Here is a 12,086-nt window from a genome sequence, read left to right on the forward strand (position 1 = left end):
TTAAGTTATAATTAATAATTATATTATAAACATAGTAAAATGATTACGTTATAATAACAATTATATTATAAACATAGAAAGTAAAATGATTTAGTTATAATAATAACTATATATAGAAAGTAAAATAATTTAGTTATAATAACCATTATGAATGTATATAAATATGGCAAAGTAAAAAAATGATAGTTATACTCAACCACCCATGTTCCCAATTTTAATCATTTGACTCTTCCATTTGGACTAAATGCCTACTCATCCAACCATCCATGATTCCCAATTTCAGTCCTTTGACTATTCCATCTTTGGACTAAGTGCCTAATCATACATCAACTGATCTAAATATTGATATGATGAAGGATAAACTCCAACCACGTAATTGAGTTGGATGATTACGAGGATAATTTTGTATTATATATATTTAAATTAAAATAATATTAGAAAAAGAAAAATATTCACTGGGTTAAAATTAGTTTATAGCACAAGTCTGGTGTCAAATAGAATCATACGTTTCATTTTTTTTCTAATTCAATTTAATGATGAGTGCTCCTAATTTCTCAATATACATTGTTTCTTCCCAATTTCTTTTTGGTTTTTTTCAATGTCTTACACAATAGAGTAGGTGAGAGTTAGTTCTTAATTGAGCAATGAGAATTTTGACTCTCTATGATATATTGGCCCATATGTATATTTTTTTATGATGATTGTAAGTAAGATTGATCTCTTCAATATAATACTTTTTCTTTCTCTCTATCTTTTTATCTAAAATATACTTGTAGAACTTGTCAATAATAAAAATATAAATATACCAAAATAAAAAAAAATGATAGTTATACTCAACCACCCATGATTCCCAATTTTATAAATATATATAAATATACTAAAATAAAAAAATAATAGTTATACTCAACCACCCATGATTCCCAAATTTAATCATTTGACTCTTCCATTTGGACTAAATGCCTAGTCATCCAACCATCCATGATTCCCAATTTCAGTCATGTGACTATTCCATCTTTGGATTAAGTGCCTAGTCATACATCGACTGATCTAAACACTGATATGATCAAGGATAAACTCCAACCATGTAATTGAGTTGGACGATTAAGTGAATGGAAAAATGACTTTGTTTTGAATAAGCTAGGTTACGATTCACACGAGGATAATTTTGTATTATATATATTTATTAAAATAATATTATAAAAAGAAAGGAGAAAATATTTTTAATATTCATCGAGTTAAAAATAGTTTATGGGACAAGTGGGGTGTCAAATAGAATCATACATTTCATCTCTTCTCTAATTCAATTTAATGATGAGTGTTCTCAACTTCTGAGTACATATTGTTTCTTCTCAATCTTTTTTTGGTCTTTTTTAATGTCATTCACAATAGAGTAGGCGAGAGTTAGCTTTTAAATGAGCAATGAGAATTTTGACTCTCCATGATATATTGGCCCATATGTACGTTTTTTTTTATGATGATTGCAAGTGGGATCAAATTCTTCAATATAATACTTTTTCTTTCTCCCTATCCTTTTATCCAAAATGTGCTTGTGGAACTTGTCAATAATAAAAATATTTATCTCTTTACCTTTCGTGGGACACATGTTTAGGTAAATACCCCATTTGTTGAACCATTTGATATTTTTCCACATCCAAGTCTTCTTTCTTTTACACAAAATGTCATTTAAGACAACCTTAGACAATATGTCCCCATTTTTCTCTACTCTTTTTATGATGATTGCAAGTGGGATCAAATTCTTCAATATAATACTTTTTCTTTCTCCCTATACTTTTATCCAAAATGTGCTTGTGGAACTTGTCAATAATAAAAAAATATTTATCTCTTTACCTTTCGTGGGACACATGTTTAGGTAAATACCCCATTTGTTGAACCATTTGATATTTTTCCACATCCAAGTCTTCTTTCTTTTACACAAAATGTCATTTAAGACAATGTTAGACAATATGTCCCCATTTTTCTCTACTCTTTTTAAATAGCTTATGAGTCGCACTATATCAAGTACTTCAATAGAGACAATCCTCATTTCACTCAACATAATATCAACAAAAAACTGAACATTTAATTTTGAACTTTTTGTAATCAAATGCTTTAATTTTTTAATTGTTAATATTTTTTAATTTTTTTTCACTTAAAATATTGAGTTATTTACCACTGTTTGTAAATGACCAAGCAAATTAAAAGGAAAAAAGAAAAGAAAAGATATGGTTTGTGATATATATATATATAAAAGTGTGTGTGTGGAGAAGTACATTGGGAAGAATTTGATATAATGAGGAATATTTATGTTTAGAATATAAATAATGAATGGTATTATAGTTGGAAGATTGACTAATAAAATTTATATAAGTATTTTTTGTATTTTTTTTAATGTAATGTTAGGGTTATTGGTTATACATAATGGAAATCATACACATAATAATGTTAATTTAATGTGCAATAAGTTAAAAAAATACATAATAAGTATTAATAACAAAATATATATATATATATATATATATATATATATATATATATATATATATATATATATATATATATTTCTTATTTAAAATAGTTTAATGAACTTTACATGTCTTTTCATTAGATATTTGTCGGATTCTCTTAATATTTATTTCTTCAATTATGATTGAAGGCATAAAAAATATCATATTCTTGTACCAAAGTATATCTTCTTTCTAGTCCCAATGTTTTATAGAATTCATTTCTTCCTTTATACATTAGACATTTTGTTTAAATTGTTGTGATTTTTCCATTCATGGTGAGCTTCTGCCAACCATACTGAATAGAATATGTAATATAATATAAACTTGAGGCTTCTTATATTCTAGAAAGAGCATCTACTAGCACATTGTCCTTCCCCTTCATGCAGATTATTTCAAAATCAAGCCCTTATATTTTTTCTACCCATTTTTGTTTCGCTTTTGATGACAATATTTTCTCCATAAAGTATTTTAGGATTTCATGGTCGATATTGACCTTAAGGTGTCTCCAAATAATACACTATTACTATTTTTTATTGCATGTAGAATTGCTTCCATTTGTTTTTCATGTGTTCATTCATGAAATATTTTCCCTTGAATTATTTCCTTTCAAATTCCATTTGTCTCCCTTCTTGCATCAACAATACTCCAATTCCTTTTCCTAATGCATCAAATTCTACTATGGATGTTTTCGAAAAATCATGCATTGTCAATACTAGTGCAGAAGACATGACATCCTTTAAGAGTGAGGATGCCAAAGTAACCTCACCATTCCATACAAATGAGCTTTTCTTCAAGAGAGATAGGAATTGGTCGATAATGTGTGCATAATGATTAACAAATTTCAGATAATACCTTTAAGTTCCAAAAATCCTCAAAGATAGTTGATTTCTTCAAACATAATTCTCTAAGTAATTGATTTTTCTCTACCACTACTCTTGTATCACTTCCAAACTTCTGAGTTAAATATGCATATGTAACACCCTCCTCCCACATCTACCCAAGTAACCAGCCAACCGGGGTAAACATGTGACGAGAGGCTACTATGATTAGATTCAACCTCCTATATGACCTTAAGGAAGTGGAATCGACGAAAACACAACATACAGACCTTCCACATTAGCTACATGACTCCCAAGAACCATCCCAACTACTCAGATAGCTAGCCCCCAGGTCCCACTAATGTTTTAGACCACTTGAACCCTAGATGCTCCCATGATATGGACCTATCAGTGTCCAGGAGGCTATGAATTCTCTCATGCCAAGGCAAGTCAGCGTCTAGGGACTATTTTTCCCAGTGTTGTGCCAACGTCCCTAGGATTTGAGCCACTTTTTCAAGCCTAGAGCCCAGGTCATTGCCTAGAATTGAACGACACCTTCAGAATAGAGAGATAACAAGGAAATAATGATTCAAATGTAAATAATAGAACAAGCCCTTAACCATACACCTACTAGCCATGACAGGTGTTTTGTCAAACATATCACGAATATGTAATCTACATGTGTAAGAAACAGATTGAAGCATAGGGGTCTCATACTTATATAAGAATCACTATGAATCATTGTTCCCTCAGTATCATTTGTTGCATTATCATCTATTAGGTCATATATACATTGTTCGTTCCTTTACAAGTAAAAACATAATGAGAGCCTGATCAGGAGCTCACAAAATAGCTCAAATTTCAAAGTGGTCGGATTGGTGTGGAACCTGGAAACGAGTTGCGTATGACTCTAGAAACGAGTTATGTTCACTTTCCCAAACAAGAAAATTTAAAAAAAAAAAGGACAGCCCAGTCAGTAGTCCGTACTATTGATGTGGCATTGACTGGGGAGGTGATGTGGACATTGACTGGGGAGGTGATGTGGACATTGACTTGGTCAAAGTGCTTCTTGGCTAATGAAATCATGCCAAGTGGCACATCCTGACTGGTCGTATTTTGTGGTTTTTCATTGGTTGAAATGATGGCCAACCGCAGGCTGACACGTGGCCCAGCCGGAGGCCACCACGTGGCAGCCTAGGAGGCCTCCAAAATTGATGTTATAATCTAAGCAGAAGCAGCAAGGGTCAAACCCGCAACCTTCTGACACTGACACAACTGCTTTACCAACATACCATGCGCATGGTTCTTAACAACATATCATGGCGCGCTTGATTTAAACTTTGATGCCACATTGTTTGGAGGTGGGCGTGGACTTAACCGCCCCATGTGAATGCCACTTCTTAACCGCCACCATTTTACGTGACCGCCGGAGGAAAAGGGGCCATTGCCAGGGGTTAGCCCCTGGGCACATGCCCCCCCCACCCCCTCCCACCCCCATATGACCCTAAATTTATGCATTTGAGGCCTCAACGGCCAAATTAAATGTTTGACAAATCCACCCATATTTGATGGATTTGGTGGCTCGTTAGTGAAAATTGGGGTGAAAATGAGGGTCGGTGCTAGATTTTGGGCAAATTGTAGAGCGAATAGTGGAGAAACTAAGAGAGGTCATAACTTCTCCAGTTCTCGGCCAAATTGGGTGAAAAAAGAGGCTAAGTGGCCATTTTTGGACATTCTAGACTCATTAGAGCAGGTTACAGAAGCATTTGAGCATTGTAAACACATATTTGAGCATAATAGAGAGGCTCAAGCCATTGGATGCTGGACCAAGGAGATGTTGCCCGGGAGGGGTGAACTCCTTCATCATGTTCATGCTGTGCTGTGTTATTGGTGATGTTATGTACATTTATATTGTGTTGTTTAGTCTCTTATTTATGTTAAAATTTCTCATAAAATTAACATAAAAACTCATTTTCACTTGCAATAAACTCCTGAATCCTTAAGCACATGAATAGAATTTTGTTATAATCTGAGGAGGATCTTAGTACAACAAAACTAATATTCTTAATCAAATCATTTTGGTACCAAAACACTAGGTTTGCTTTGTGAAAGAAGGATTTAACTGTTTGCAAGTTTATGTCATGCTTACAAGGTTAAAACTCAAAAGAGGAGAAGGGAAGTTGGTTGAAAGCTCTAAAGTTGGGTCAAGGAGAAGGAGGAAAAAGTTGCCACAATCTCCAACACCAGTTCTTCCTCAAGTTGTAGTTGAAGCTCCAGTGAGTATGACGCATGAAGGAGAACCTACAAACATGACAGAAGATGAGAAGGTCTTCAGGAAGGCTTTCTTTGATATGACAGAGATGGTGAAGGTCCTCTATGAAGAGAGGAATACCAAGCTACAGGGTGAAAGCTCCAAACCCCCCAAAGGAGAAGGTTCTTCAGGAGGAGGTAATGGAAATGGAGGTAAACCTCCACCCTTTCCATTATCTTCTTCATGTTCTTCTTCACAAGTATCTTTACCCTCTTCCACTAACACAACCCTTACTCATACTCATCAACATACCTCAAAAGGAACTGGTAAATCACCCGTACTAAAACTTGATGTTAAATTTGAGCTACCCATGTATAATGGTGAAGTGAATGTAGAGAAGCTTGATAATTGGATTCGTCGGTTGGACGTCTGTTGCAGAATTCAAAACCTTCAAGAGGATGACATAAATTCAATTAACTTTCTTGAGAATGGAGGGTGCAACACTAGTATGGTGTGAATCAAAGACACAAGAGGAGATAAAAAAAACATGGTAAGATCTCAATTTCTTGGTCTCATTTTATTTCTGCAATTAAAATACAATTATACCCTCTAGCTTATATGCAGAAGGCCATCATCAATTGGCAGAACTTTAGACAACTTAAAGGTCAAAATGTGCAAGATTACACCCCAAGAATTCAGGAAAAAGGTCTCTAGTGTTAGGTGTATATTTGCAATCACAAAACACATTATTGAAGTACATAGGGGGTTTACACAGTTACCTTAGGCATACTATTTTGATGTTTAATCCCAATAATCTAGATGTTGTGTGTGTGCAAGCCAGTCATCTTGAGGCAAGAGGAAAAAACACTCCGTAATAGGGTAGTAAAAATCCATTTAAGCGCAAAGAGAAAGAAAAGTGTTTCAAAGGAAAGAAAAATGTATCCATTAAGAAAGAAGGAGAGAAAACAATATGTAAACATTGTTCCTACGAGGGACATGATGAAGCTAATTGATGGAAGCTTCATCCCGACATGAAACCAAAGAAATTCAACAATAGAGGAAAAGAAAAGATAGTTGTCCTCATATCCAACTCTCTCTCTCTCCAACTATGTTACTATATCCCTCCCTCTCTCCTCTCTCCTTCTCTCCCCCATTCTCTCTATCTCTCCTTCTTTGTCTCTTTATCTCACCCCAAAGATACACACTCTCTCTCCATCTCTCTCTTGTCACTCCCTCTCTCTCTCCACTTCTCACTCTCTAGTATTTATTATTCCCTCCCTCTCTCCCTCTCCAACCCCATCCCCCTATCCTTCCCTCTCTCCTCCTCTCTCGTACTTCCTCTCCTACCTCTATCTCTCTTCCCCCATCACTCTCTTCCTCTCTCTCCATTTCTCTCCTACCTCCCACTCTCTCTCTCTCTCTCCCCCTCCAATCGTGTCTCTTCCGCTATCACTCTCTCTATCTCATCTCTCTCTCTCCAACTATGTTACTATATCCTTCCCTCTCTCATTCTCTCTCCTTCTCCCCCCCTTCTCTCTATCTCTCCTTCTTTGTCTCTTTATCTCACCCATAAACATACACTCTCTCTCTCCATCTCTCCCTTGTCACTCCCTCTCTATGTCTTTCTTCTTCTCTCCCTCTCTCGACCTCAAACTCTATCTCTCTATCCCTCCCTCTCTCCTACTTTCTCATAAGTCATCTCTCTCATCATTCCTCTCTCCTACCTTCCTGTGTCTTCCCCATCTCTCTCGGTACAACTTGGCTTAATTAAATCATCTAAAACCATTCAAATATATATATTTTAGTTGGCCTCTAGCATATAAATAATATGTTAGTTGGTAAGTAGAATATAAATAATATGAAAATTTTATAATCTAGATTAAATAATTTACGTGGCTTTAAGTTGTTATCGCATCATTAATTTAAGTTTTATGGAAAGGGGTAACCATGCAACACGTGGAACCTGTCCCACACGTCCAAGTTTGACCAAGCCTGAAAAACCCAACTTAATGGACAGTGGAAACAACGGTGATAATTCATATCAAATGACATGAAATTGCAAACTTGCCATTTTATAATTCATATCAAATGACACGAAATTGTGGACTTTGCCATTTTAGATAATAATGAACTACGAAAGCCCAATTGGCTTGTTGACTTGAAATATTGAAATTGAATGTCGTTTTCCCTCAAAAACGGCCTCCCAGTTTGCAGAACCCCAGCTCTACTTACCATAATTCATATCAAATGACACGAAATTGCAGACTCGCCATTTTAGATAATAATGAACTACCAAAGCCCAATTGGCTTGTTAACTTTGAAATATTCCCCGCAATTGCATGCCGTTTTCCCTCAACAACCACCTCTCCCTATTGCTGTGTTTATAATCTCCAACAGAAGAACAGAGCAGAGCATGAGAATCAGTACCTCCTTTTTCCCAATTCAATGACTAGCTCTGTTTATCTTTTTCTTCATCTTGCACCTGCGCTTTTGCTCCTCCTCATCTACTCCTCGACATCATGTCTCGACAGTCATTACGAGGAATGTTGTGGCAATTATACATGTGGGGGCTTTACATTTGGGTATCCTTTTGGGGAAAATAACAGCGGTTGCAGTCACCCTGAGTTTCAGGTTGACTGTGTGTCAAGCTCTCTTAGGGTTTATATAAGGATAAACTCCAACCGCGTAATTGAGTTGGACGATTAAGCGAATGGAAAAATTACTTTGTTTTGAATAAGCTAGGTTACGATTCACAACTATAATTTTGTATTATATATATTTATATTAAAATAATATTATAGAAAGAAAGGAAAAATTAATTTTAATATTAGTCAGGTCAAAAATTGTTTATGGGACAAGTGGGGTGTCAAATAGAATCATACATTTTATCCCTTCTCCAATTCAACTTACTGATGAGTGCTTCTAATTTCATTTCTAAGTACACACTTTTTTTTTCCTAAATTTCTTTTGGTCTTTTTTAATGTCTTTCACAATAGAGTAGGGGAGAGTTAGTTCTTAACTATCCAATGAGAACTTTTTGGTCTTTTTCAATGTCTTTCACAATAGAGTAGGCAAGAGTTAGTTCTTAACTGAGCAATGAGAATATTGACTCTCCATGATATAGTGGCCCCTATGTATGTTTTTTTATGATGATTGCAGGTGGGATTGAACTCTTCAATATAATGCTTTTTCTTTCTCCTTATCCTTTCATCCAAAATATGCTTGTGGAACTTGTTAATAATAAAAATATTTATCTCTTTACCTTTAGTGGGACACATGTTCAGGTAAATACCCCATTTGTTGAACCATTTGATATTTTTCCACATCCAAGTCTTCTTTCTTTTGCACAAAATGTCATTTCAGAAAATCTTAGACCAATTGTCCTCATTTTTCTCTACTCTTTTTAAATAGCTTATAAGTCACACCATATCAAGTGCTTCAATAGAGACAATCCTCATTTCACTTAGCATAATATCAACAAAGGACTGAACATTTAATTTTGAACATTTAATATTGGATTATTTACCACCGTTTGTAAATAACCAATCAAATTAAAAGATAAAAAAAGGAAAGATATGAGAGATGGTTTGTGTTAAAAGGGGTTATATGTGTGTGTGTGCGTGTCTGTGTGTGTGTGTGAGAGAGAGGAGGGGCAGGGGGAGGCGGTGGAAGGGAGGGAGAAGTACATTGGGAAGAATTTAATATAATAAGGAATATTTGTGTTTAGAATACAAATAATGAAGGGTATTATAGTTGGAAGATTGACCAATAAAGTTAATATAAGTATTTTTTTTTATTTTTTGACTCTTAGTTGACTCCTAAGGAAGCAAGGGGGTTGATGATGGGCCTCAATAACATGTATGTAAAAAGTTCCATATGGTCATCCTTCAACATACATTTACCTCTCTCCTTGCATTGGATAACACCATTTTTATTATAATGTGTTTATTAGGAAGATTAAATGATATTTATCATATCTTGTGGTCTAACATGATTAATGTGCAGGAAAAGGGTACATTTATTATGTACCTATTGCAGAAAGTTGGAGGAGATGCGGGAGGCATTTCCATTAAATTTAGTCACCTACAACTTAACTTGGTCCCTATATTTACTCACATACAGTTGGAGGATCTATTGAACAACTAATGCACTCAAGGATTGTGAGTATCTGATGGAACTAGATCCACCTTTATAGGGATTTGGAGGTAAGAAACCCTCCTTCTAAGGAGGTTTACCCTCAACCATTTTTGTAGAAATAAAGAAGCCCAAGGGCTCAATAGGATTCAAACTTTTAGAGAAGAGTAGTGACTGTTAGAGCTAGGAAGCTTGTACTTGTCATTTTCATTTCCATGCACTTGAGCACTTTTTTAGATCAATGAGAATTCTTGTATTGTCTTGAATTTAAGTGTGTTCTATAGGGCCCAGTTCCCTTAGGTCAAGGCCCAACCTAAGTACTCTAGTCTCCCCCTTTGTACATTTTATCACACATCTTTCTTTTTTGTATTTAGGTTAGCAATATTTCCATTTTGCAAGTTGTGTTTATATGAATAGTTTCCTTTGCAAATTTACCAATCATCTCTCTTAGATAGTGTGGTTGTAAGCCTTGTATTGGAAAGCACAAAAAGATAGGTTTCATTTTTCATGCAGTAAGAAGATCATGAATAAAATTCAACTCATCCACATTACAGGAAATTTCAGCCTAAAAGTGGTTTCCTAAGGAAAATTAAGAAAATAATAGTTAAAATAATAAAACAAGAGTTTTTAATTTTGGAGGGGAAAGAAGAAAACTACCCTTTTTAATCGTACTTTTGGCTTACCTCCTTATGGGTTTACTCAAATTTCAAGTGTAGACACTCGTTGGACAAGGAATTGAATCCCGCATTCAACGAGTATCCATTATGCAAGCTTTTGAGAATACCCACATTGATAAAAATTGAAGATAGATTAAAAAACGTGTTCAACACATTTTTTTTATGTGTTGTAGCTCCTAGAGATAAACCCCGAGTTGAGGAGAGGTCATTGCCTAGGACATCTTACTCTCTCTTGAAGATAATTCGGTGCGTCTCAAGATATGAATGTAAAATGATTTTAAAGTTGGTTCAATTTCCTTTTTCAAAGGCAGATTCAGTATACACATGAGCAAGGTATCATTCCCAAGAAGAAATGTTTAAGGTCCAATGGCTGACACATAGAGAACGCAGCTTAAAATTTTTTTGTTGCAGTAAGATGGGAAGGAGAAAAAAAAGGAAGGAACTCAGTGCAGAGGGCTCAATAAACACATAATCCTATGCAACAAATCTCAGTATAATCATTAAAGGATAAAAGGAATGAAGTGCAGAAATTATGGAGCACATTATAAGGCTTTCATCTCCATGTCTCACAAGTACCATCTGCTATAACATAACATTAGCAAATCTGTGATTTCACAGGTATTGCCTGCTATCACATAACATAGGGAAATCTGTAATTTCACAGGTACCATCTACTACAATATAACATAAGTAAATATGGGATTTAAGAGTGAATTAGGTAGCTACAATTACATAATTTCTGAAGAAGAAAAACACACATGAAGTGAAATACAAAATAGGAACACATACTACATATCCCAATTGATTCGAATCACTAGAGATTCTTCATTGATGTTTGAGAATGAAAATACATGTCATATGGCCCGAACTCGCAAAATATGCAACAAAAAAAATAGTTATAGCCTCAAAGATAAGAAAATAGAACCACTGGAACCAGAAAATACAAAACCTCCAGAACCAGAAAATATTGAACCTTTCTAATGATTTTTTCCTCCCTCTTTATAGGGAGAGAGTCCACAAAATAGTTACAAAATATCTTTAAAGTGCTAGTTCTCTTAACTTTCCAGTTGTTTAAGCATGCAGATAGCCTAGTTGTACTAATGATTGCATAACAGATTGGATTCTTTTCTTGAAAACATAATATTAACCAAAAAATGAGAAACAAGAGGTGTCACGATTGACACATCAAAATATCTCCCATGCCAATTCCTTTGATTGCCTCTGATCTGGCCACGCCTTTGCCATAATATTCCTCCATGGTTACCTGCCAATACGCTTGTTGCTTTCTCCCTTTAACTGCTTGAATTTCCTCACTTTGGAACTAGCCATGATTTGATGTGGTGGCATTGGGAGGTGCTCTACAACTTAGTTGCCGACCCATCCATATTTTATTACCTATGTGCGACACTATCAGGGCCTAATACATCTTGTAATATTAGCATAGTGCAACTTCAGAGCACTTACTCATTGTAACTTCCTTTAACTTGATATCACAAAAATATAAAGTTTTGATTCCTCGAGCCCTTATGTGCTTATCTCCTTATTGTGCATATACCATAGAAACACCACCTGTGACCATCGATTTAGCGCTTAGGGAATACAATATTGGAGCCTTCCTTCGTCACAAAATTCTTTAGAAAATTTTTACGAATTCACAGAGTTTCGATGACTTCACCCCCTTCTATGTTTGGCCTCGTTACCG

The sequence above is a fragment of the Pinus tabuliformis genome, chromosome 4_1 (assembly GCF_031772625.1).
Source record: "Pinus tabuliformis cultivar Carrire ecotype Pingquan chromosome 4_1, CPIR1, whole genome shotgun sequence".
Lineage (NCBI taxonomy): Eukaryota > Viridiplantae > Streptophyta > Pinopsida > Pinales > Pinaceae > Pinus > Pinus tabuliformis.